We start from the raw sequence: 25553 nt of genomic DNA, 5'->3' as shown, positions 1-25553 counted from the left end.
CGGTCGCTGACAGCGGGTAAATGCCCTTTACCAGACGGTGTGGGGTAAAGCATGTCCACAACTGTGCAACTCGGGACAACCATGGGCCCAGCCTATGACATCACGATGGGTCACATCTCCACAGAGGATTCTGCTCTCCTCCACCTGACACTGCCACTGACTGTGACACCTGAACGGAGCCACCTGCTTTGTCGTACTTCCTCTCTCCTCACCTCTGCCATGCACAGCAGGCGGCCTTTCGAAAGAAGGGATGGGAAAGCTCTTCATAATGGCTGCAGCAGGAACGTCACCCGTGGGCAAGGGCTCTGCACCCACAGACAAGCTCACAGTCACCTGGATGCTTTACAGCATAGGCAGATGACCCCCAAAACCTGACTGCCGGCCAAAGTCAGGGTGAGAAAAAGTATGAGGCCAGGTAGAACCCATGAGGGTACTTCAATTTTAGGTAATGTTCTATGTTCTTTTTTCTTCTAATACCACTTTATCAGGGCATGATAGACATGTAAGAAACTGCATGTATTTAACATGTACAAATCCATGAGTTTGGGGAAAATCCAGCCATGAAACCATCACGACCACCAAGGCCACAGTTTGCTACCAAAATGTCCTGCTGGCCCCCATTACAATGACACGCAGTGTGTGTGGTTAAGAACGTCTAACGCCGATCTACTTTCTTTGTGGATCTCAAGCACACAGAATGGTGTTGTCAGCTGCAGGCAGCTGGATCCCATAGCAGATCCCAGAACCTGAACTCATCCTTCACGACCTGGACTCCTTGCCCTGTGACCATGACTTCTGCATCCTCCTCCCCTGGCAACACGGGTCTGCTCGCCACTTCTCCCAGGCTGTTTGAGATTTCCCATGCAAGTGAGACAATGCTGTTTCTGTGTCTGGCCCATCCCATTCAGCATGGCCGTCCATGGATCCCACTCAGCATGACCGTCCACAGATGTCAATCAGCATGACCATCCACGGATCCCACTCAGCATGACCGTCCACGGATCCCACTCAGCATGACCTCCCACGGATCCCACTCAGCATGACTGCCCACAGTCTGCTGGTCAGGAAAGAGAGCCTGTTTCCTCACTGCTCCGCCTGTTCCCATCCTCTAACTGTAACTCTGCTAACTGGAATGCAACACTCTCACTGGTATCTTGTTCAACAAATCCCTCAGAATTTAGTAAAAATATCCTACGAAAAAATCTCAGCACAAATTACAAAATAATGAGCCATCAGGGAAACCTTAAGTATGGCAAGGACTAGAATAATCAGAAGGAGTGCACTCACAAGTATCAACCTCAGAAAGCTCATCAGTGCCCACATTTAAGCTTCAGTCATTCAAACTACCCTGTGTCTGCGGACAACACGGTCTCCAGTGACGGCAGCCTATTGGCCCAGGTGAGGATGTGGAGAAGTGGTCACACACGGGAACTGGCCTTGCGTGCACACCCATCCTTCACACTGATCAAATAGCACAGTTTCTTTACCGAGTCTCATCAGTTTCCATGATGACACAGTTATCTTCATAGTTTCAATAGGAATCCGCCCTTCCGCCTCCCAGGATAAACAGAAGCATTTGGATAAAAACGTATTTGTAATGTTACCAATGTTGGAATCTGGAGATCAATTTCTTCCTCCAAATGTTCCATCACCGTGAGGTAGTTGCAAGTGAAAATGTGAAAGGGCAGGGAAATACTGAGTGCACACACCAGCGGGCAGCACCGTGGACAGCTCCCAGCACAGCTTGGTCCCTCAGGGGGTATCTACTGGATTACTGAACACGTTAGTATAAATCGGGACAAATTCATGAATACAATGAAACCACACGAACTACAAGTCTGCTTACCCTTTGAGTCAGAAATGCACTACTTACCCATCAGTCTACCAGGGCATCCTGAGGACACAGGAGATGCGCAAAGACATTACTCGTGGTACTTTTTCTTAGGTAGGAAAGTATCAGAAATAAGGTAGAAATCCTACAATTGTTGAATAATCCTTTAGGCACACGATGGAATATTATAAATAATACATTAGAAAAGAGAACCACAGGAAAATATTTACAGTACAACATTAAGGAAAAGAATTACGGAACAGTATGCATAGTCTTCTGTTTATATAATTGACGTACAGAACACATGAATAAAATGAGAATCCAAATAATAACAGTGATTCTGTCTGGGAAGAAGATGTAGACGAGTGTTTCCTTTGGCTTAACTTAATCTCTTAATATTTCCACATGGCACATGTAGAGTTTTGGTCAAACGTACAGATCTGGTTTGGATTTACTTTTTCCTCTGCAATTTACCAGCCCTGTTCTATGTCTCCTCAACCGTGTTTTCTCAACTATGTAACACAGAAAAGGCCCCATCACAAAACTGCGCTGTGAAAATACAGGAGATGATCGAAATGAAGTGCTCAATAAATAGTGTTATCTTTATGTGTTAGTTGTATAATTTAAAAGTTGATTTTTAAAAGGTTATTAAACATTTTCCTCCGGAAAGCGCCCCACTGTAAGTCTGTGTCCCTGTCAAATTCTATCACGTCGGAGAATAAAACAAAGTTGGCCATGTCGTATTCCTTCATTTTTGATAACATGGCATCAGAGAGCCCCATCTTCAGATCACAAATCACGTCAGCTGGGCATGGAACTGGAAATCCAGCACGGGATCACCATCCGGGGCCAGATCGCTGACAGAACGATCTTCCGTGCAGCCACACGGACGCTCGAGGGCATGGAGGCCCTCGTGGAAAGCTGGGGTCCTCTGGAGAAACCATGAGGGAAGACACTGCAATGACGTGTCCGTCTGCCTTGGTTACAAGATGCTATAAACGCGGCTGTGCCAGGAGAAGTATCTTCCATGGCTCTGTTTTCCATTGGCAGAAAAGCAATAGCTCCTAGTACTCTGCACCCGTGGGGCCGGCCAGATGGTCTGCAGGTTCGGACACCAGAGAGTCGTCACCCGTACTGTGTGCCAGCGTGCTCTGCTGAGCCCAGCCCTTCCTGACCGAGAGCCCCTCCTCCTTCAGTCCACTCTGCACCTGTGGTGTGGCGTGGACCATCTGCCCACAGCCCTGAGGTGACCCAAAGATGGTCCCAGACATGAGACGCTGCTCCCTGGAGACGTGCGGAGGTCTCAAGAGGACAGTGGGGCAGAGAGAGAACCTGCCAGAAAGAACACAGCTAAAGGAGGCTGAGCTCCGGGATGGGAAACGCAGAACCAGATGCGTTCCGTGAGTGTGAGTGTACACCTGCACGTGTGTGCCTGTGGTGTGCACAGCTGTGTGACCTTCTCCCACCTGGCCCGGCACTGGGCCTCCTTTGCCGGACTTCCTCCATCCTCCTGAATTTGTTGGCCCCAGGGCTCATCTCTCAGGCCTGTCTCTGCTCCTCTCTACTGGGGCCACCCAACCCCTCCTCTCTACTGGGGCCCCACTGGGGCCACCCAACCCCTGGCTGCAGACACCACCTACATGCCGACAGCCCCCAGGCCCATCTCCAGACTCACACCGGTGGCGTGCCCTGCTCTTATGCCTGAGCCTCTAACAGGCCACTGAGTGCAGCGAGGGCCAACACTGAATTCCGGATTCCCACCACCCCTGCTCCTACTCAGGAAATCGCGAGTCTGTGTTTATGACAGGTCACCATGAAGGTCTTGGGGAGTCCGGGGAACCTCCCCACGGGCCCTAAGGGAGGGCTCCAGGGTGCAGACCCTAGAAGCCTGATCTGTGGGGAACCTCCTCTCCAGGCTCCTCCCCTCCCTCCTCCACCTCCCACACATGCCACCGCCACCAGCAGCAGGTCCTTCCCCAGAACATGCCCCCCCCAAACCCCTCACACCTGCAATTAATTACACACTCACCTTGCGGACCCTTCCGTGATCATCAAGGTCACAACACGAGCTTCACGCCCTTCCTGGGCCTGTGGCTCTCACGGCCTGTGAGAGTTCACTCGTGCCTGAGTCTGAGGCCACGGACAACATCTGCCCTCCCCCAACCCAGGCTCCCTGTCTGGCTTTCACAGACCCGGCTCCTTCTCTACCCGCCAAGGCTCAGTTTAAATGGTATCTCGCAGAAGACCACACCTGCTCCAAGGGTGACCCTCCATGTGATTAAAGCCAGGAGAGCATTAACACTGAAATCCACCTAGACACCAGCATCACCAGGGCCCCGCCGACCAGGAGCTGGCCCTTCAGGGAGTGCTGACTCCACCAGAGTGTGGACGCCATATGCTGGACGTCTGTCCTTCCTCCTGTACCGACCACACAGAGCCTGTGTGCACACTTTATCTCCTTCTTCCTCAGTGTCCGTCCTGTTCTCCCAGGTCCACAGCATCCACAGGAGAGCAAGGACTGAGTACCGGTCCTGGTGTGGCCCAGGTGTAGAATGCACAATGGACAGCGTCAGTGCTGGTAAAGTGGCCTAGGCTGGGTTCTGGGAGTCACGGAAGCCATGGTGAGGGGTGACCTTTAACCCGCAGATCAGGACTCCGCAAACTGCATTGGTCACCTGCTTTTATATAGTTTTATCAGAGTGCACTCACACTTATTTACACATTGTCCTCAGCTACAGGGGCAGAACCGAGGGGGCTGAGGGGGCCGAGGCAGGCCCGGTGGCATCACGGGTGGATGAGGACACGTGGCCCCTTGTCCCAAAATTAAGAATCTCGAGGTGGTGACAGCAAAGCCTGCAGCCTGCAGCCCGTGTGACAAGGGGGAAAACGCCCGTGTCTAGTATCAGGGACGGGGCCCCGGCATCTCCCAGCAGAACACCTGTGGCAGGGCTCCGTCCTAACCCTACCGGGGTTTTCTCCTTCCTATCGGGTGTCTGCTCGCCAGCCAGAGGCCCTCGCTGTCTTCCAGACACGTGCAGGAGCTCATCTTGGTGAGGAAAGCACCCTAGAGCAGGGGGCCCCTCGGGAGCACAGGAGCGGGGCTGGGAGCTGAAGATCTCCTGCCTGGGCACCTGCTCCTGTCCCTCCCGCCACCCGGCCTCCCATGCCCACCAGGTGGCGCTGCCGTGCAGACCTTGCAGAGGGGCCCTGCCTGGCCAGGGCTCAGGTCCCAGCCTGCAGGCCAAGAGGGGTTCCTGCCTCTTCTCTGCATTTCGGGGAACCGAGCGACCAAGCCTCAAGACTAAGGGTCCATTCCTGCTTGGGAAGGGCAGCCACTCAGAAAACCTGCTCGATGTGACGCTGACTCTTCCCGCGAGGCTACGATTTCTCAAACCAGAAAAATCTCAGCTAAGACAGAGGAGGTGTTCACCCTGCAGGGAAACCACGGCTGTCTGCTCGGCTTTTGCGTGCATTTACTTTAGGTCCGGGAGGCCCCCCGTGTGACCGCAAGAGTAAACCAGGCTAGTGATGGGAAACTTACAGATGCCACCAGTGTTTTCAGATTCACCGGTAGCCTTCAGCAAATCCCTGCACACTTAACCCCAGCCACAGAAGCTCCTGTCTCTTGGCGTCACTGTCTCCATATCCCTTCTCCTTCCCTGAGGCTCTGACTCCCGCTTAGCGGCTCTCAGTCGGGGCTGATGCCTGCTGCCCACGTGGGGACAGCGGCAGTGGCTGGAGGCTTCCCTGCTGGGTGACTGGGAAGGTGCCAATTGAGCGCCCGTCACGCACGGGACGGCCACAACCACAGTTATGCCCAAATGCCAACAAGGCCGTGGCTCACAAACCTTGCTCCAGAATCTCCAATTCCCCATTCTTTCTTATTTTCTGGAGGGTTAAATTAAATTAACATGTGCAAACCATTTAGGAAATTGCATGCAACCCAGAAAATTTTCAAAACATCCCAGTTACCAATGGGGATATAACATCTAACACTGTGTTTGCGTTTCTCCCCATGTGCAGTTGAGGTTGTGAGATCATCAACAGGAATTGGCTCTGGGTCTGCGTAGTTAACACCCAATTCTCGAAGACCATTAAGGAAGTCACATCTACAGACGCTCGGGATGCTCACACAGCTTGTGAAGCTGTAACCACTTCAACCATTCAACCACCTGTCTTTCTAACATTACCACTTCAAAAATTCATTTAAACTAGGAATCACAGCAGAAAGAAATCCTGTCTCGTCATTCATTGCCTTGAGCACTGTGTGAGCACTTAAGAAAATACCGTTTTTCTCAGAGAAGGCTTTCGTCATTCAGGCAGAGCCCGACCAGAGCTTCAGGGCATCGGACACACTGTCAGCCAGAGGACGGCATTCTGCAGGCCTCTCCCGACCCCCAGGCCACGAAGGTCACACACAAGAGAGCACCTGCACCAGCTCAGAACCTGAAGCCACGGCAGCCCCAGACCCGGCTGCATGGTGGCAAGACCTGCGTGTCCATGTTCAGTTTGGCCACCCAGTGTCCCGGGGCCCCGGCACATGTGGGAGGACCCCCAAGGAGGCCAACAGAGGCCTACTTCCCATGACGGGGACAAGGCGGTGCAGAGACGAGAGCACACGGGGCATGCTTACTGACTGACCTCCCGCGTTGTCCCCCGACACACGGGAGTGTCAACACTGACGTCACAGACCAGATGCCACGGGAGTGGACGTGCCTCAGTGGCCCTTAAGGGAGAACGTGGAAAACAGCATCCGTGAAGTTCCCATCAAAGACGCCGCTAGAGAAACGCCTCAGAATGGCCACTCCTTAAACACATGACCCGCAAGGTCACTACAAGGCTTCTTGGAAAAACGATTCCTTCACAGAATTGAATGCACTTTACACATGATGCTGTTCACTCCTCAGGGGAACAGGGAGCAGGACAAGGGGGACGTGGTAGGCAGCCACGGCCCCTTGCAGCAGACACCCCACTGTCCCGACTCCTGTGTCTCACGCTACAGGAAAATGAGGAAACTTCAGGGTGTCACAATAATCACCCCATGGTACGACCCACGCTACTCAATGTCAAATATGCCACGTGCAAACAGGGTCTGGAAACGTACTCTCTCTGCAGGGTTTTGACCGGAAACAGAGGAATGCTTCCCGTAAAGGAGGCGGAGGACGCGGCCCCAGGCCAAGGGCGAGCGAGGGGACCCTGGAGGGAGGATGGTTTGCGAAGGAAAGCATGTCAGTGCTTGGTGACGCGGCTCTGAAATACGGCTCAGACTTCACATAAATTAGCCGGATAAAGGAGGTCACACTCCTAACAGGGCATTCTGTGCGCAAAATCCTATTTTTTTAGGGTTCTGCCGAGGAACCCCGAAGGACCTGGATGAGATGAGAAACTGGACAATTCTGCCCCCAAATGAGTCACCTGCAGGTACAGGGGGTGTCAGGTTGGCTCCTGCCCCCACACCAGCCCCAGGGTCCCTGCTTATCAGTAAGCAATCCTCTTACCTTCCCAATTAGGGCAAATTATGCAACAGAGTTCAACACCGTATGGTATCTGGGCCCAAATAAACCTGTGAGGACAGAGTTGCATCTATGTCTGGAATCCCAAGATTAGTCCTTTGCACGGAGGTATCACTGTTTTCACCTGGGGATTCAACACAGAGAATCAGACACAGAGGCTGATGTCCTGGAGGTCAAGGTGTGAAACATAAGCACAGAGAGTTCAAATATTTTCACTCAGCGTTGACCACTTAATCCGATCCATAATTTCTCACCACACGATATCTTAATTTATGACGTGCCGCCAGCTCTCCCACACGCTCTGACGTGAGCAGACGCTCCCCATCCATGAGCCCGTGCACGCACACACGGTACACCCGCTAGGCTGCTGCTGACTGCCGGCGTGGCTGGTCCAAACGAGGCGTCCCACAGGTGGAAATGCACGCCTGATTCCACACACAGCACGCACACAAAGCGTAAAGGTCTCCTTAAACATTTTTCTATCGGTCACGTGCTGTGCAGGAAGGAGTGAGCCCAGCATGTTGAGGCCGCTGTCTTCAGAAAGGCCTGATGCAGAGATGACCCTTGCTGGCATCTCGGAGAATGACTGGGAAACAGTTCTCTCCCCCTCGCACTGATGGAAACTTCCCTAAATGGTAGAGTAGCTGGCTGTGCCCATCCTCGCTCTACAAGCGTTGTGCCTGCTGAACACCTTCTTTCCTTCCGGGAGTCCGGGATCTGAGTGCCTGTGGTCAGTCACGCGGGCACGATGTGGCCAGCCCCCGGTCAACACTCAGACTCCTGGCTCAGGCGAGCACTTTTTTTTTTAATTTTTTAATGTTTATTTATTTTTGAGAGAGACAGACCATGAGTAGGGGAGGGGCAGAGAGAGAGGGAGACACAGAATCTAAAGCAGGATCCAGGCTCCAGGCTCCAGGCTCCGAGCTGTCAGCACAGAGCTCGACATGGGGCTCGAACCCACGAACTGTGAGATTGTGACCTGAGCCGAAGTCAGATGCGCAACCAACCGAGCCCCCCAGGCACCCCTCAGGCAAACACTTCCGACAGACAACACTCACCGTTGCAGGGATTAAATGTGTCCCAGCTTCACTGGGAGAAGATTCTGAAACCCAGCCCTGGTTTCTCCCAGACTTTGCCCCCACACACCCTCCTCTTTGCAGACCTTACGTACTGTTTCCCTGCACCAAACTGCCTCTGGAAGACCACATACGGTGATATCATGACCTGGGCTGAAGTTGGACGCTTAACTGAGCCCCCAAGGTGCCCCGGGCACAAGCTTGTTTTAAAGGAACAAAGGAGCGGAAGGGTCAAACCTCAGATGTCTGGGAGGCTCCTGAGTCACTGCGGGCAGTAAACAGCACCTCAGCTGTCATCCAAAAGGCCAAAGTCACCGATGCAATTCAACAGTAACAGGTCCAGACCCAGGAAGGGTGCACTGGGTGCCTGGAATGTTCTCTGCTGCACTGGCTGATGCAGGCAGGACAGCACAGTCCCGGTGATGCCTCTGGGTTTTGTGCTCTCCTCCAGTGGGGGGAGAAAGACCTCACACATCCCTCAGGTGAGCCTGGAGGTTCCACAGGTGTGAGGCAGGTGTTATGCTCTTTGTCAAGTAGTAAGAATGAAGGTTAAATCAGGTCCCAGAAATGGAACCAAGGCTTAGAAAAAAACAGGAAAACAGGAGAGAAAACACACCCACTGTTGCTGTGGCCTCCCCCTCCTTCCCGGCCAGGACCCCCTGGCAGTGCTGCCCCTGTAGACGCTGCCTTCCAAGCCACGGATCTGAGGAAACTCTCGAAGAGCATTCTGACTATTAGGAACATAACAAATCTGCACCACTGATGACAGCTGCCCTAATCTTGTCCATTGGAGCCCACGGAAAACGGAGACAGGAGAAGAGAGAATCTGCAGTTGGGGACACACTTTTGGAGTTTTGACAAGTGGTTTTTAGCTTGCTAACAAGCTCTCTTAAATCAGAGGTCTCCCTTAGAGCCTGATGTGCATATTCCTCGGTGGTGATTGAGATCCTAAGCTGGGCAAGACAAAAGGGCCTGGGAAAGGGCTGTTGCCACTCCAGCCTGGGACACAGCCACCCGGCCACCTCAGCTTTGTGGCTTCCTGAGAAAAGCCACTTTTTTTGTTTGTTTGAAGTAAATCCTGGAGTCACAGATTCTGGTTTTAAGACCTCACACTAAGCTAAAACCTGAGGGTCTGCTCTTAGCTGTTTCGTTCTCAGAACTCACGGTATTGGGCTAACACCCAGCAAAATCACCGCTTATACACACGACTCAGACTCAGGGACAGCGGGTAGAAGACGGAGTCTGCAGGGGCCTGAAAACCCGGAGGCTCAGTACACGGCCAGTGTCCCCTCCCTGCCCATAGGAAAGGGCTTGCTCTCCGGGGGGCGTCCAGCCTGCTCCACATTTACCACACGGAGACCGGCTGTGACCCCTAAGTGTGATTCCTGCAAAACCTGACTGGGGCCTTCTGTGCACTCCTGACACGTGGTCCCCAAGTCCCTGGGACCTGTGTTGGGTCTGAATCTCCCTCCCTTGCCTCCCACCGGCGCAACCCCACCCGGGCAGCCAAATGATTAAAAGGCAGGGGTCTTTTCTAGGATGCTTACTCAATCAGCGTAACAAGAGGGGTCAGAGTGTGCAAAGCTATTTTAGACTTCCATAAAAGATCAGGAAGTTGCCCTGACCAACTCCTGAAGGGGATGTCCTTTCTGGTTACGTTGTGTAAGACACACTGTGTCAACGTGCATCTGTCCCCTTTTGCTCCCGACTCACCCTCATAGAAGGTCTGCACGAGAATAACAAATGACAAACAAAATGTGCAGAGTCAGGATTACGAAATGGGCCGCGCTGATCCTGTGATAATGGGGAGAAGCCCAAGCCCGGCACCTGGAGACTCACGGGGAGCAAGGAAGTCCTTTCCAAGCCGCTCCCTGGTGCCCTGGGTTCACCAGGCATGCCCAACGCACCAGCAGCACTGCCCACATACAACACACAGGTCCAGCCCACCTTCCACGAACACCACCTCTGATGTTGCCTATACTCGTGAACTCAGGTGCCACGGTCAAGGAACACGGGAGCCGACCTCAGGCAGCCTCGGAATCCAAGCACCAAGCTTACAGGTGAGGACCGGACAGGGTGGGGTCTGGGGGAGACCATGCAGGGCTGCTACCCTGACCCCAGGCATCAACTTCATGGTGAGAGTGTGCCTTCCTGCTGGGACTCAGGAATTGGGGCACATGTGAGCAGAGGGCAGGAAATGCTGGCTCCCAGGCTCCCTGGTGGACGCTCCGCTGTGTGGCTGCAGTCACGTGCAGCCTTTGTGACCCCGGGGACATCTGGGGAAGCCTGGCTTCCTCGGGCTTCGCTGATTATGCCCTGTGTCCTTTGCTGTGATAAATCACTGCCATGAGCACGACTGTGCGTCAAGCCCTGGGAATCCCAGTGCCTGGTCAAGCCTGGGGGTCCACCTGAAGACCCCAACACACATTCAGAAATGACGTTTTTGGGTACACGAGGATAGGTAAAGCGTATTATCAGAGTTGGGTCTCACCCTGCATCCCTCTGGCATGACCACTACCTGGCTAAAAGTTACACGTAGCTCACACGAGGTATGTACCGAGGCTCTGTGCACGTGGGTCCCGCCCTCCCGCCCACCACCTGGCAGGGTGCCTGATGCTCCCGCAGTGTCTCCGTGCCCTGCACACTTCCTGTCTACACGGCAGGGGGAGATGAGGGCTCTCTCCTAGGAACACTAAGCGTTAAACGTACTTATGCACACACAGCTGGTTGAACAGCACTCGACATGCGGGAAGCCTAAATAAATGTTGTCGTTGTTAGCATTCCTGTGTATTTATCCAAAAAAATAAGAGCCACAACACTGACCACTTCTCACAGCTAAAAGTAGGATCTGAACCCAGGTTTGATTCCAAAGTCGTTTCTTAAAAGGCACAGCCAGGGGCGCCTGGGTGGCTGAGTCGGTTGAGCATCCGACTTCAGCTCAGGTCACGATCTCACGGTCTGTGAGTTTGAGCCCCGCGTCAGGCTCTGGGCTGACGGCTCAGAGCCTGGAGCCTGCTTCAGATTCTGTGTCTCCCTCTCTCTCTGCCCCTCCCCTGTTCATGCTCCATCTCTGTCTCAAAAATAAATAAATGTTAAAAAAAATTAAAAAAAAAAAGGCACAGCCAGAGACTTAACTTTCTTCATTAGTATTTTTTTCTCCATTAGAGCATCACCAACTCCTGTGGAAAATGGGAGCCACTCCACAGTGATCTTCTGAAAATTATTTTTCAAACAAGCAAGCACCCCCCGTTTCATCAAAAGCTCATGGTTCTCTTCCTAAACAGGGTTATCCCGGAAAATATCCATTTGACTGGAGAATTGATGCTGATATTATCTGATGGTGTGAAAACTTGTTTCCACCATTATTAGGGATCTGCTGACAAACACGATGTGCTGCCACACACATATACACGCCCGGTGCGTATTCGCACTAACCCCTCACGGTGCTTATATACCACGTAGCGAATATATGTATCATATGTAAGTGCATATACGTGTGCATGACCCCCACAGGTACTTGTACTACAGGATGGATTTACACGCAGACTGTGCCTATGTATCGTATGTAAGTGCATACGTGTGCATATCCCACTCAGCGTATACATGTGCACAGCGCTCATGTGTGCTTGTCCCACACGGCACACGTACACACATGTAATTCCCTGCATGCACGTGTGCAGAGTGCATCTATGTGCCCGGACTGCACAGGTCATACCCGTGTGCACTGCGCACACACACCTCCACTGCCCGGTGTATGCACGCAGGGTTCACGTGTGTGAACGTACTGCATACACCCCATAGATGAGGGAGTGACAGGGCCCGCAGGGCACCTCAGGGTCATCAGTGAGCTGCTCACCTAGAGCAAACCTGGCTAGGGCCCGGGTCTGAGCCGCTGTGTTCCATCCCGGTCCCGGATCCCCAGACCCACCGAGCCACCGTGAGGCACACCTATGGCACAGAAAGTGTCTTACCTGCACTCCCTGTTCACGTCACTCAACCACTTTCGCTGCTGCTGCCGCTGTTGTACCAATTTTAAAGGTGAGATGGACAATCCGAGAATTTAAGTAAATGTCAGAAGAGTCATAAAGTGAGCGGTGAAACTCAAACAGGAAGCCCCATCTTTAGCCCCAGGCCCAGAGCCTTTCCACGGCTCTTGTGGCCTTCATTTAAATTCCAAGTATGCTGTTGCTCTAATACCAGCCAGAGGCACTCTTAATCTTCAGGATGAAGACCAAGATTCCTTCGCTGGTGGTTGCAGGGCCTGGCCACGGCCCGGCATGATCTCCGCCGTCGCCACCACCCGGGACCCCTGTGTTGGCCACACATGCTGCTCAGCAGCAGGGTCTGGGAGGGGTCTCTGCAGCCCCGAGGCCGGGGCTCTGTCGCTCCTTCAGAGAGGCACTTGGGAGGTTTCTGGGCACAATGGGTGTAGGTGTGCAGGACAAACGTCACTGCCTCTGCGCCTTGTTCCTCATTGAGCTCCCGCCACATGTTTGCTCACATCTTCCAAATCCGCTCCGTGGCCTCTGCTGTATCCTGTGCTCATTCACCCTGGGTGCCCGTGGGGGCCTCCTCCTCTGAGAACCCCATGGGCCTGAGGCCAAACGGAGGAAGAGTGGGACAGACCCCTGGCCACGGCTCTGGGGTGGCCTCACGGCCGGCTTACAGCTTCTGACCAGAATGGCCACACAAGCCACGTAAGCTCCTTCCCTGCAGCGTGCCGAGGAGGTGGAGGCTTCCTCGAGCAGCACCAAGGGCCCTCCTGGACCCCGTCCCGGCCCACCGACCCTGCCCGACCACACAACCCCAACCTCCCTCCCTCCACAGCTCGCCTCCCTCCAGAGAACGTCTGCCGTCCTCAGCCCTCAACGCCTGCTGGACCCCCTGGGAGAAGGTCTGTGAGTGCTCCAAACACGAGTAATTCCAGGGTCCTCTGCTCTGCCACAGCCACCTCCCATGCCCTGTGCTTGAGGGAACTGCCTCTGTTCCGTCTCCCCGATGGGCCCCTGCGTTCCTGGAGGACAGAAGCTGCCCCGTCTGCTTCTGCTTCCCCAGACCCTGGGACAGCACAAGACACGTAATTAAAACTCGGCCTAAACTTATAAACACGAACTGAGCTCCCCGCAAGAACATACAAATCTCGCCCTGGCGGGTCTGCATCTCAACATGGTCTGAACTACAATGGGCTTTGCGTTTTCTCACGGAATAATCTGAGTCTAATGAGTCAATTTCACAATAATCTCTGAGAGGAAATGCAGAGAAACGCTCCCCAGGGCCCCTGCCTCCTGGGCTCTGTCCCCCGCACGACCACAGGGTCCTACGGGGAATCCACACACCTGGTGCTCTCGGCGGTGTGACATTTGTGACCTTCAGGAAAACCTGTATTAGTGAGCGTCTCTTCAAAGCAGCTTGCCTTAGGTAGCCATGGAGAAGACAGTTTTTTGAAGAAAACAAATTAACAACTAGACCAGATTTTTGAATAATGAAAATAATTAAAGACTTAAAACATCGCTTCTGTTTTGACCTTAATAAGGCTTTGGTTACAGAAGCGCATGTTTCTGAAGCAGTAATAAAGACAAAGCACACGACCGTACTGTCACCTAGGGGCAAGGTACGGACTGTCCACTGGCCAGTGACGTGCCCTGCACGCCCTGCTAGGCACAGGGGCACAGCGGGGAGGAAAGCAGCTTAAGTACTTCCTTGGCTCCCTGTGAGTCGCTGCCCCATAAACCAGAGAACCGTTGTAAGGATTAGCATGTTTTGCAAAACCAAAACAAACAGGAGCATCACCCTGAGGTCATTAAAGCCTTGAAGAACATGCCTAGGGGGTCTTGAGAGAACAGCACAAAGGGCTGCACCAACTGCTGTGAGTGACTGACGTTCAGGGATATTCAGGGAGAATGTCAGCACGCCAGGGGCTGCACCATGGTCTAGGAAGCCTGACTGGTGCTCGGGGGCCGCAGGAAATTTAAAAATGAGTTCAGACATTTAGAAAGGGCAGTATTGATGGGCTGGCATCACGTGAACACTTAAATGGCCCGAGCTGGCGGGAGCACTGACAAGGGTCCTCCCAGACACAGCCGGGGGGAGCCCCTCCTGCCGGGACTTTATTCTGTGGGAAAGTTGGTGGAAAAGCTGACTGGGCGTCCTCTCTGCCCGTCCCCAGGAACCAGCAGACTCTGCACTGATGCCTCCGCCACATGCAGACAAGTTCAACAAGTCTTCTGTAACGACCTCCCATGACCTCCAACCCCTGCACCTGCAGCCCAGTGACTCTGGGAACACACGGGGGTGGGCACGCCTCCCTCCCCAGCTGTGGTCCTCGGGAAGTAAGAGCATGCCCACCCAGCAAGTTTGCTTCAGGGTTGCCCCTGGGTCCTTCAGCCCTTCCCTAGGAAACACGGGCACCTGTGCAGAAGCCAGGGCTCAAAGCAGGAGAGGAAGGGAGGAGGGAGAGGAAGGGAGGAGGGAGAGGAAGGGAGGAGGGAGAGGAAGGGAGGAGGGAGAGGAAGGGAGGAGGGAGAGGAAGGGAGGAGGGAGAGGAAGGGAGGAGGGAGAGGAAGGGAGGAGGGAGAGGAAGGGAGGAGGGAGAGGAAGGGAGGAGGGAGAGGAAGGGAGGAGGGAGAGGAAGGGAGGAGGGAGAGGAAGGGAGGAGGGAGAGGAAGGGAGGAGGGAGAGGAAGGGAGGAGGGAGAGGAAGGGAGGAGGGAGAGGAAGGGAGGAGGGAGAGGAAGGGAGGAGGGAGAGGAAGGGAGGAGGGAGAGGAAGGGAGGAGGGAGAGGAAGGGAGGAGGGAGAGGAAGGGAGGAGGGAGAGGAAGGGAGGAGGGACAGGAAGGGAGGAGGGGGAGGAAGGGAAGGAAGTGGGCACATGCCAGTGTGGCTCCCCTGTGCTCCGCTAGGCCCCAACCACCCAGGAATGAGGCATATGGGGACCGTGTGAGTGTCAGTTCAGAGGCCAGGGGCGCAGGGAGAAGTGTGGCACCAACAGACCCACCCCTGGATCACAACCCAACCAGTCTTCGTGTGCAGCGAGGTACGTATGAACCACCTGCGAGCCAACGCTTTGCAGAGCAAAGGGACGCACTCCCTCCAAGCGGCTCCTGCAAGAATTAAGTGGAGACAGTCTTGTGGACGCCCTCAGAGGCCGACACAGAACGATGCAGTGAAAATACCAATTCCTCCCCACATCCTCCATGAGAGGAAGAAACTCCCTCGCCGTGACAGTCCCAGTGTCCTGCACCTTTGCCCGAAACGGTCCCGGGTCAGGCAGAAGGATCAGAGAAAACAAGGCCGGGTGGGTGACGAACACTGATGGCATTTCTTCCAACCTAGCAGTTACCCTCATTGTCTTCATCCTCTTACTTTTTAACTTTTAATTTTGCAATGATTTCAGACATACAGAAAAGCTGCAAACAGAGGATCTCCAGATTGCCCACACATTACGTTTTATTATGTCTGCTGTTCTTAATCTGTCTTTCATGAACCTTAACCCGTCTTTTCTGAACCACTGAAGACTGGGTTGCAGACAGAACAGCCCTTGGTGATCCGGCATGTTCCCTAAAACCAGGGGCACCTCTGTGATCACCACAGGACAGCCGTTAAAATCAGGACACGAAACTGGCAGGCCTCAAATTTGTCACTCACCTCCTCCTGTGCATCAAAGGAAAAATCCCCTGTCCGAGACCACACGTCTCGTGTACCTGTCAATCTCTGGTTTTAACCTGGAAACATTTCTCAGCTTTCCCCTCTACAGCCTGAGAAATTTCCCCCTTAGAAATTCTAAGAGGAACATCACATCTCCACACCGCTCCTGTGTGAGACCCCAAGCTGACCCTCACAGGCCCCTGCCATCCCAGACGGCGTGCAGCAGTCTGGGTCAGGCACTGAACTCATCCGTTCACCCAAAAGTGATCGAGAAGCCACGGGTGGGTGGGTCCGCTGACAGAGGAAAATCAGGAAAACCTGCTTGCCTCATGCAGAGATCTCGGGATGTGTGTTTTCCTTCAAGTATTTCCTAGAAGGCATTTCTGGGAAGAGAAGTCTCCCCAGACAAAAGACAAATTACAGAATATGTGCAAGGTGCATAATCCCGTAACTTCTTCCCACCCACAGGGACCAAACGGAGCTCCTCAATCTTTCTCTCTGACCAGACCGTCCACAAGGATTCTGGTGAATGGAGTCGCAGCCTTAACAAGTGCCCGTGGCTGGAGGAAAGTGGTCACGTTTAGGCTTTTACATATACCTCACCAACCAAGATGCCTAAAAAGTGGACACGAGCGGTATAATGGGATTATAAAGGTCATTAAAGGAAAGCAATGCCAAGCAAGGCCAGTTCTCCTGGATGCACACAGCGTGGTGCTTGGGGGACCTGGGGCGGCTGCACGGCCAGGGTGAGGACAGGCCCAAGTGCAAGTCCCACAGTCCCAAGTGCAGCTGGCGGCAGGTAGAAGAGGGGAGGCGGCACGAACACCAAAGGGAACCCGGGTGTGGGCCGATGGCTGAGCCGGGTGTCGAGTTCTAACCGTAGGACGAACGTTCTCAGGAGCCGCGGGATGTGGAGTCCTTAGGGAGCCATCAGGAGCCCCGGCGTCTCCGGGCAGACTGGGAGTTCAAAGAGTGACGAGGTGGCATCGTGCTGCCCGTGCTGGTGACTCTTCCCAGAGCTGGGAGGCAGGAGGGGGGCCGCGTCCCCACAGACCCCAGGTGGCTGGTGTAACCGTCACGGGAATACGCCTGCCTGGTGTCAGGGGCACACGCCGCCCTCCAGCCCTCACACACAGAGTCGGCTTGTCCCCAGGACCCAGGTCCAGGAAGCTTGAGGCCCTCGCCCCACCGCCCGCGGGCACCTGCTCACACAGTTCCCGTCCGTGCACACACGGTTCTGTGCTTTTGTCCCTGCCCGCTCCCCGGGAGGCCTTCCACAGGGAGAACTCTGTGACCCTGCGGCCTTTCTGGGGATGGCAGGAGGGTCCCTCTTCCATCCCCCCCCCCCCCCACGGGCAGAGTAAGCCCCCTCCTTCCATCACATGCACCAGACACACGTCTGAGCTCCTCGTCTTCACAGGTTCTGCTCATCCACGAACGCCTCCCCGTCACGGCCACAGCTGCGCACGTCTCTACCGCCCTGGACCCCACGAGGCTGCCATCCACACCGACTCAGACGCCTGCTCCGGATATCCCTTCCCCCTCTGCACCGCACGTGAATGTGCGACAGTGGAGCCCCGAGTGAACGACCGCTCTGAGTGTCTGAGCCCACGGGTCTCCTCCAGGACCCGGCACGTCCTGGCGGACCTGGCTAAGCTCCTCCTCGCGTAAAACGCCGCTCAGAGCGTCCTCCTCCTCCACCTCCCGCGTGGCAGGCTTTCGCAGCCTGGCTCCTGACCGGCATCAGCACGTCCCCGCTGCGGGCCCAGAGCACGAGGGCTCATCACGGGCACAGGAGCATGTGCTCCCCAGCCACCCGCCAGAGCACCGGGACTTCCCCAAAGCAGAGGCGAGGTCCCACAGCAACCGGCCGCGTCCACGGAGCGCCGCGCCGGCTCAGGAGCCATGTGAAGATCTACGGGACGCGCTGCACCGTCGTCTCCATTCCTTCAGGAAGGGAAGGGGCTGTGCGGCTTCAGTTTGTGCAGCCACCTCCGTAAATGCTACAGAAAGGAGACGCCAGGATTGGCCCGTGTGCCTCAGAACCTTTGGCCTTCGACCCCAAGCAGATGCATCCGGTGGCCTGTCTCAGGTGGAAACACGCAGGAAAACCATGCTGCAGAGGCACACGGACCCACTTCTTGGGACACGACGTGGAAAATCAGAATTGCAACAGAAGGAAAGATTAATTTCCAGGGGAAGACAAAACCAGGCAGACCAAACTAACTGGCTCAATGCATCGCACTCACGTCGGGCACAGACGCGTCCTTTCACCGCAACCCACTTGAGAGTGGAAACAACTCACGTAGAAACCGCGGCGGCCCCGGCAACGTCTCCCTGCGGGTGTAAGTAGACTCAGGCCTCAGAGTCACCGGACGGCCGCGGTGAGTCAGGGCGAATGCCGGAAGGACATTCACGGGTTTCTACTCAGGGAGTCAAGCCTGAGGACCGGGCTGAGGGCAGATGGCACCCGCGGCCGCTGCCCCCACGTGTGCGCGGCGAGCTGTCCATGAAACCAGGCTTTGAGACAGATCCCGTTCAAGGCCCTTCCACGTCTGGCGCCCTGTGGCTTCGGGTTTGACCTGCGCCGAGGGGGGCGACTCATCTAACCCCAGGCCCACACATGGAGACACTCGCGCTGGGTGCGAAAGGCGCGGAAGGAGCTCTTCGCGCCTCATCACCAACCGACACCTCCGCGTGTTTGCGCAGGTTGTTTTACCGGCTCCAAGTGAGCGTCACGCTGTGATGCGAGTGTGTCCCACGCCGCCCAGGTGCCCTTGCCACAGGCATACGGCACCGAGTCAGGCCTGTGAGCATCTGCTGAGCACCAACGCACCTGCCCTCTGTTCCTCCTCCACGAAGCGCGCCCGCTCGGGGCCACGCCACGGACCTGTAGATCCGTCCCCATAACGCCCTGCCGCGTTCCCCCAACCTCCTAACCTTAGCAGTGCGAGAGCTCGCCCCAGACGTGTAACGTGGTCAGGTAGACCCGACCTGTGGCTTGGGGGCCGCGCACGTGGTGCGGTCCCAGTGGACGACCAGGACTCCCCGACAGACCCCAACACCAGTTCCTTCGCTCGGCCACCAGTCTGCGAAGGCGCTGTCCTAACCACAGCCCCCAAGGCGCCCAGCTAGACCGCACCTAACGGCGACCCGGGGAGACGGCCAGGACTCAGGAGCAGCAGCACACAGCCCCGCAGGCACCCGGGAGCTCCAGGGCCACCCTGCCCTCCCCACCGGCGGGCACAGTCACAGAGGGTCCCACGGCCAACGGCCACCCCTTCTCACTGACTTGCTACGCCCTGAGTTACACTGAGCCCTGGGCTCTGAACAACAGTCTGGAGGGTGTGGTCCACTTACAGAGACTGCTGTTCACTAAATACAGCAGTTACCCCCCCCCCCCTTAGGGTTTTCCTCAGGACATTCTCTTTCCCCCCCCCCTTAGGGTTTTCCTCAGGACATTCTCTTTCCTCTGGCTCCCTTCACTGTGAGAATATGGTACGTAATACACGAAACCCACGAAATCTGTGTTAACCAACTGCTTATGTTACTGGTGAGGCTTCTGGTCAACAGCAGGCTGTTAGTAGCTAAGTTTTGGGGGAGTCAGAAGCTATACGTGGATTTTCGACTGCACGGGGTGTGGGGCGTCTCTAACCCCACGCAGGTCCAGGGCCCGTGGATCCACACGCACGACAGATGCAGCTGAACCTGCCCCCTGGCACACATGTGCTCCAGTCCCGTAACTCTGCAGACTGTCTTCCTTCCCTCAACTCCACCTCCATTTCTCGCGCATTTCTCAGAACGGCAAACCCTGACCCCGTGCTCCAGTGTGCAACAGGACCGTGACCCTGCATGGGTACAGCAACCACACGCTGCAGCCTGCCCTTCCTCTTCACAGTGGTGGGACCCACAATCCTCTGAGAAGGACACAGAAGGGATACTGTTGTTCCACTGATGACAAGGATGTCCGGGCCACAGGACGGCTTTCACTCGGTCCCTATCAATCAAGTGACCAGTGGGTTCTGAGGTACCCGCTGTCCTGCCCAGACTTCTGGGCCAGGACTCAGCCCAGCCGGCCTCCTGATCCCCCTGCTCCCCCTCGCCCAGCCCAGCACTCAGGGCTCTCACTCCTCAGGGACACAGAGGACTCCCCCCTGGGGCACACCCCATCCTCCCTTATCTGACTTCAGAGTTTCTTGAGGGGCAAGCCCGAGGCCCTCCTGGAGGAGGGGGCCTCTTCTGATGCCCTGCCCCCTATACCAGGACCCTCATGCTTAATTTCACCTCTTGGCAGGGCGCTGGCCCCACTCTGGCCCCACAGCCAGCACCCGCTTGCCTGACTGCCCCCAGCCCACCTGGGACTACTTCTCGCCCCACTGGCCCGCCCACCCCCACAGCACCTGCTCTTGGAGGAGAAGCAGAGCCCACACACCTGGCACTGGGAGAGTGTGGGGCCCAGATTCTGCTTGTGTCCAATACGCCCAGGATTGGTTTTAACCAGGTGAGACAGACACGCAGACACAGAAATGAACCATCCTGAGGACAACGTTTATACCCACAGATTCCTGGACACAGGGGCATAAGGGCCACATGGAGAAGCACAGGGTCCGTCCGCAGGCAGAGGGAGAGGAGAACATGGGCAAGAGCCTTCACTGTGGTTTCCTGGGAAGGAACAGACGGGGCTGGGGAGGGGGCAGCCTTGGGAAGGGCCAGTGGCTCTGATCTCAGGGCCTGCGCTGAGCAGGGCAGGTGCTCGGTGGCCCAGACACAGGAGCCCGTGGAGGAGGGGTCGGGGTGTGGGCTCTGGGTCTGCGGGTCGAGGAACTGGTGCCCCAGGAGGCACGGGCCCTGCAGAGCATACAAGGTCCCAGATGTCACAGCCTAAGAAACAGAAAAGACACAACTAATACCTGTCCCTCCCTCAGAGCCGAACCCAAGTGGCTCCATGGGGTGAAGGCTGTGACCTCAGTGGGGAGGAGACTGCTTCCTTGGCACATCCTGCTTCTCTGACCTCCAGCGTCTCTGCGGGGTAAGGCTCCCCATGAGGACGCTGCCAGCAGAAGCAGGGAGCCCGAGGTAGGTGAGCCCCTCCATGCTCCAACCTCCATCCCCGCCCAGCCAGGCTTGTGACCTCACCCAAGACCACCCTCCACCTTATAGGGAAGCAAACAGTAATCTATAGTTTATATTGGCAAAAAATTAACCGCAAGGTGCGTTCTTTCAAACACAAAGCAGGACCAGCTGAGCTGGGCCTTCTGTGCTCAGTAAATTTCTCCTGGACACTGCCCCGTGCCAGGCAAGCCCATGGGTACTGGAGGCCCGTCAGGGAACCAAAGAAACAACCTCCCACCGCACGGAGTTCAGATCCCACGTATGTTCCTTTTGGTTTTGTGGACAGAGCCCAAACTCCAGACCCAAAGGGGCTGGTCTCAAACACAGTCTTCACTGCTCGTGCGTTTGTTGCAAGCCATGTGCGTGAAACCAGACCCGCCTCCCAGGCTCCATGAGGAGACCAGACGACCTGTGAGTCACAGGCTCACGGGTGCACACGTGGCAGTCAGCAAGCGAGGGAGACAGGTGTGTTTTCTGTCACTCACCTGTTCTACCGGTGAGCCCAGCTGCAGATGTAGAGGAGGAAGAGGCCCGAATTTGGTCCAAGACGGCAAACTCGGTCTGACCCCAGCACTTGAACAGGTGCCAGGGTCTTCCGGTCTCCTCTCCAGATGGTGCCCGGGCAGGTGGAGCTTCCACCACTTGGCTGGTGTTGGGGGCGTGGAACGCGTGGCCTCGGCAGACCGTGAGCGGACGCCTTCTCAGCCCCAAGAGCCTGCGTCACCGCCGAGCCCCGGGGCTGGTGCTGCCCACGGGCCGCCCCCCTGGCTCCTGCCTCAGCCCAGATGTCTGGGCTCCCAGTGGGTCCAGGAGAGCTTGCTCTGGGCTTCCACTGAAGGTGTTTCCTCTGATGGTGGATTTTCTGTGTCAATGTGACTGTGCCACTGGGTGGCCTGACAGCTGGTAAAGCATTGATCTGGGTGAGTCTGGGAGGGCATTTACAGATGAGAGTAACATCTGACTTGGTGCCTGAGAAAACAGACTGCTCTCCCCAGTGTGGGTGGGCCTCGTCCAATCAGTTGAGGGCTGGACCAGAAGACAGAGAGGGGGACTGCACCTAACTCCACACTGGGACCCCGACTCTCCCTCTGGGACTTGAACTGAAACATAAGCTCTTCCTGGCTTTCTGGCCCACCAGCCTTCAGACGTACGATGCCATCCAGTCTCCCAGGGCCCCAGCGTGCTGGCTCTCCCTCCACATACTGAGACCTGACTGCTTGCATTACCGCACAAGCACATGCCTTGTACCCCAGCACTCATGCTCCCTCTGCTGTGTGAATGTGTCAATGTGTGTGTGTTTACATGCATGTGTATGCATGTTTGTATGCATGTGTCTGTGTACATGCGCATGAACGTTCACATGCAGGGTGCGTGCATGTATCTGCATGTGTGTACATGTATGTACATGTGTGTTTGCACGTGGGTTCATGTGTGCACGCACATGTGTTTGTGTGTGGGCATGTGTATGTATATCCATGTGTACACACGTGTGTGCACGTATGGGTCTATACATGGGGGTGTATACCTGTGTGTGTGCACGTAAGGAAGCATGTGCTCACATGTACACAAGTGTGTACATGTGTGTGCACATGCATGTGCTCACATGTATGTGTGCATACATCCACATCCTGCTGGTTCTGTTTCTCTGGAGAACTCTTATACAGCTTCAGACAGAGGCCACAGAACTGCTCCGTGCACCATGTTTACAACCTAGGAATACTAACCGGGCTCTCTGCCCATCTGCGATGCTGCCCGTAACTGACTCCTGGGCCACCGCAAAGCCTTCCCAGTGCCCCACAAAGCACAGCGTCCTTCCCTCGACTTGTGTGACCCACCTCCATCCAGAGAGAGGAGGCAAGCTCATTCCGTACATAAAATCCAAATAAGTACATCTGCAGCATTCCAAGTGGCCATCTACATCACGCTCCTCTGTGACCGTCATTATCAAGACAAGTATAAATTCACCTGCTGAGGTCTTTAGAGAGCCAGAATTTCACAAATCACTAGGGACAGTTCAGAAGGAACAGGCAGTGACCACATCCGGAGGTCTCTGAAACGCACCCGCATGACCGCCCATCCACACCTGTCCGGGCTGGCTCACCTCCGACGGTGTCCGCAAGCCAGCCCCTCCTCAAAGCACCCAGACGGCCGCCACCACCGAGCTCCAACCCAGGCTCCCGGCCCCTCTGCAGCCCCCCTTCCCCAGCTCGTGGGCAGTGATGACCCACCTGGGAAAACAGGACCCCCACAGACAGGAGACCCCATTTTTGTGCTCTCACTGCCAGCACAGCACTGCCCGCAGATGGGACGGAATCAGTGTCCCGCTTCAGAACACACACGACCACTGGACAGCTCGGGACAGATCGCTAACGCTGTCCCCAACGAACACTCCACGTGTCACCACACACTGCAAAGTGCAGCAACGCTGTGCGAGCCCCTCTCTCCAAACCCGCGTCCCGGTGCTTACACCCTCCCGCCTGCACTGTAATCCCTTGTGCGCTGGCACCCCCGACTGAAGCAGCATCACCAGCACTGCTCACTTACCGTAGGGCACTTAACCGTCGGTCTCTTCAGAAGAGAACGTTTGCTGGAACAGACCTGATGTCACCTACAGGCCGTTGCTGCCTGCCGTGCAACTTGTACACTACTTGGGCACGCAGCTAATGAACTTGAGACCTTTGGCAGTCTCTGACTGTTTAATTATTTTAAACGCCACTCTCTAAGACATTTCCCTTTCATTAGTTATGCTTTCCTCCTCTATCACTTCCCCCGTAACAGGGCAGCAGCCGTCTGATAAAAGCAAACGTTAAGTTCAATTTAAAACTTGCTTTTACCCGACCGTCCTCTGTGTAGCCTGCATGAGAGGGGCACCCAGATCGGTCAGGAGTGCTCCTGACCCAGGGGAAGCCCACCCACCCCCCAGGGGGGGCATCACAAATCCATTACGGCCCTCGTCCAGCAGAGAGGCTTTCTGCACATCAGCCCAGAACGATGCTGCCATGGGACCCGGCCCCAAAACCCGGGTGCCACCGTGATGTAGAGCCAATTTCTCACTCACGGACCAAGCCATTCTGACGTGTAAAGGACGTCTGGCTTCCTGCAGAGCACAGGGCGCACCAGCAGCCAGCTCTGGTCACCGCACGTGGCCCTTGTGTGCGGCCCAGGTCCCTGGCTTCGTTTCCCCAAAGAGGCACTGTCTTCCCTTTCGTTCATCATCTGTGTGCCGGTTCCTAATATCCCCACACATTAGCCGCCTCACACCAGAGAGAATGACTGCTATAAATCAAGTCGCCCAGCATGATTTATGTCCCACCTGAACAGCTGTTTAGCAATGAAATTGCACTGCTAAATAAGCAAGCCCTTGTTGGAAAACTCAGTCACTGTCCTTATCGGAGGTGTTCATTCCACTTTAAGACAAGAATATTAAAATACATACTAAAGCTATTTCTATTATATATGGCTGTGGGTGCCGATAATAAAAGGTTCTCAGACATAGAGCACACAAAAAAAATCAGCCAGAACCTTCTATTTGGGCAGTGCTTAAAACTTTATTTTTAAAACTGCGTAGGGGCGCCTGGGTGGCTCAGTCGGTTAAGCATCCGACTTCGGCTCAGGTCAGGATCTCGCGGTTCATGGGTTCGAGCCCCGCGTCAGGCTCTGTGCCGACAGCTCCGAGCCTGGAGCCTGCTTCGGATTCTGTGTCTCCCTCTCTCTCTGCTCCTGCCCAGCTCACTCACTCTCTTCTCTCTCTCTCTCTCTCTCTCAAAAATAAACATTAAAAATATTTTTCAAGAAAAGAACTTCAACCAAATAACCATGTGGGTTAACACAATGGTCTTCCTGAAAACAATTCTATAGCAACTGCCAGTTTATCCACCAGGTGTTATGACCAAAGTACTTGCTTCAGAGAACAGGAAGGCCCACCAGGTGCTGGTGCCCACCACAAAGCCAAGCGCACCGTCCTTTCCAAGAACCCACACCCCACACAACCCCCACGAGGACACTGGCACGAGCTAAGAGCGGGCTGTCCTTCGAGCTCATCCACCGGCACCGGACGACCAGACGACTCTGTAAACCCTACTTTCCACTAAGGTGATGAAAAACTAGCAGTCCTCTAAATTACAAGGAACCCTAACCAGCCACGCTCAAATGGCAGAGGCACATCTTAAAACAGGAAACTAAATCAAAATTGTTGACTTCATACATCTCACGCACAGGCACACACAATACCAGCACCACTCAGAGACGGAGACGTAAAAATCTGGAAAGACCAGGAACCTTGAGAAAATCCACTCGGATTTTAAGCCCGTGACTCCCAAACGGCAGCACCAAATATCTCAGCTCCACATCACCTGCAGCTTGAGATCCAAAAGTGAC

This window comes from Panthera leo, chromosome B1 (assembly GCF_018350215.1).
Source record: "Panthera leo isolate Ple1 chromosome B1, P.leo_Ple1_pat1.1, whole genome shotgun sequence".
Lineage (NCBI taxonomy): Eukaryota > Metazoa > Chordata > Mammalia > Carnivora > Felidae > Panthera > Panthera leo.
The sequence above is the reverse complement of the archived record's forward strand: the minus strand, read 5'-3'. Positions refer to the sequence as shown.